Source organism: Chiloscyllium plagiosum, chromosome 26 (genome assembly GCF_004010195.1).
Source record: "Chiloscyllium plagiosum isolate BGI_BamShark_2017 chromosome 26, ASM401019v2, whole genome shotgun sequence".
Taxonomy (NCBI): Eukaryota; Metazoa; Chordata; class Chondrichthyes; order Orectolobiformes; family Hemiscylliidae; genus Chiloscyllium; species Chiloscyllium plagiosum.
The window spans coordinates 9,381,422-9,384,019 of record NC_057735.1 but is presented as its reverse complement, the minus strand read 5'-3'; positions in this window follow the sequence as shown (position 1 = coordinate 9,384,019).

The window sequence follows — 2,598 nt, the reverse complement described above, 5'->3', positions numbered from 1 at the left end:
TGACCAGCACTGTATTTTTAAGTGTCCCACTTTACCACAGTGGAAACACCGGAGGCCTTTCACCTCCTTTCCACCCTCTTGGGCTTCTTTTTTATCCTGTCATAAATTCTTATCAGTGTTCTCTACTCTCGGTTTCATAATGTAGGATCTCCCAGCTACTATCCCTCACCGGATGAAATTCTGGCCAGAAGCTTGTCTTTTGCACCAAGATGTACTCATCTGCTGTCCTTCTCACTGCCTGAACTTTGTTCCTCCATGTGAATTCTTACCATCTCTGGAAATGAGTTTTTAAACTCCTCCAGCAGAATAATCTCTTAGAGCCTCAAAGGGCCTATCTATTTTCAAAGCACGCACCCGTCGATCAAAATGATTGTCTAATTCTTTCAAATTCAACATAAGTCTTACCTGGTTCCTTCGTGTTTCTGGTACCAATTCATAAGTACTTAAAATGGCCTGATTAACCTCTTCATAATCTCTTGACCCCTCATCTGAGTGCGACAAATACCTCACTAGCTCTGCCTACCAGGTTAGTCTGAATTAGCATTACCCATAAATCCTCAGACCACTCCATCTGCCTAACCAATTTTCAAATAAAATAAATAAAGAACGCTTCAATATCTTTCTCAAAATGTGGCAGAGTTTCACATTTGTATATACCATTACCTTCTCAATTTCCATCCTGTTAACTTGCCTTTGCTGACTAAGTCACAACTTCAAGTTCAAATTCTCTCTGTCTCTCCCTTTCTTCTATCTCTCTTTGGTCAGCTAAAAACCTTCTCTCTTTTTCCTCTCTCTCTGTTTATCTTCAACTACAATTGAGAAAATGGAGTTAGAAGTGCAGTAGAGGTAGAAAAAAAAACTGTTTTTCTGATACACTTAAGCGTTTGAGTAATTCCTTTAAAATTTCAGCTTTACTTTTGTCCTTGGTTAAACCCAAATCTAACTTATTTGCTAATTCTAAAAGTATGGCCTTTTTTCTTTCCTTCTAAGCTTTCTTGGCAAATTTGAGAATCATCTTCGAATCCCAGAACCTCTTTAGCAATTTTAAAAGAGCCATATCTCTCACTTTTAATTAAACCAACTACAAGTCACCGAAATTAAACGAATTGTCTCACCTATGTTTTATTTAAAGATCTAGGACACTTGCCTGCAAGTGTTTAAATCTGCTGGGATTTTTCATACTCCCAAATCTATCTAAACCAGTTCAAATCACAAATCCTAGCCCCAAACTGTTCAAATCCCAATGACGAGACCCCAAACTGTTACGACACAGGGTGAACCCCTCTTGCTTAATTTAAACCAGCAACACAAGATTTATCCCATGCAGTAATCTGTGAAAATGCGAGGCCAAGAATTAGGTAAAGTAAAAATGACAAGTTTATTTCTGAAAAGTATAAACAGAACAATTAACTACTATTTACAACTCCTTCTGCTAACCTATCTTTTATCTTCCCCTTCTACCATACCAGTCTAATAAAACTCCCAGATTAAGATTTATCAAAATTCAGCTTTTCAAAAACCAGGCAGATGTCAAATCATCTTTTTTCTTCTTCTTAGGGATTTCTGCTTCGCAGGCTACTGATCAATAAAGGCACCTTTAAGAGAGCTATTCTCTGTGCAGTATGCAGATGTCATTGGCTTGGCAGTTCTCCTCCCAACTGTTCAAATTTCCCCAGTCTTACACCCCCAAAGCATTGGATTGTGTCATTGACAAACTTAAAAGCAAACATATAAAATGCAAACTTGATTGGAGTTTGGTATTTTTCAGGGTATAATTTAAACTGATTGGCCTAATCCAAATCTGTTTTGTCATTTCCAGGCAAGCAGCTAATCCAGCCTTCAACCAAGTGTTATGTTATTACCTTATTCAGAACACTTGGTGCTGTATCAGGTAGTTCTGCGAGCTTTTAACTCTCAAAAAGGTACAGTACACCCACATCTCCATAACAAGTCTCTTTAAAATCTACAGGAAGTCCCTAAGAAATATTAACAGGATTTCAAAGAATTCATTTAAATGCAGAGAACACCAGCTAATCACCTATTCTAAAATGTCAACACTCTTCAAAAGCATTGATAGCTACTGGGCAATAATGACAGCAAACTGATATGTCCAAATTATTTTCAAGTTGATTTTAAGGAGGTTGTTGATTATCCATAAACTATATAGAATAATTTGGTTACCAATTTTCATTTTCCTCTATATATTATAAACTTCACTGTATAAGCAAAGTACACTAAAACTAAAACAGAAAAAAAAGTTTTCAAAATATTTTTATTAAACATTATTCAGGATGGAGCAGTTGCTGAGTCCTGCATCCGACTCTACATACAATATGAACTTCAAGATCTAGTTGCCAATTATCTGCCTTTATTCCACATCTACATTTTGGTCTTGGAGAGGGAGCATATTGCGTCCACCAGTACTTCCTTTTAGAGAAAGTGGAACAACGGGAAGAAGTTCCCACTCTCCGTTTCCAAGTTCAGTTTGATTTGGGTCCCTTCCTCTCCCTATATTTCTCTCACTGCAGGCAACATTGCATTTTCCTTACTGGACTCTACACTAATTAATTTGACACATGGGTGGTTAGCAAATGGTGG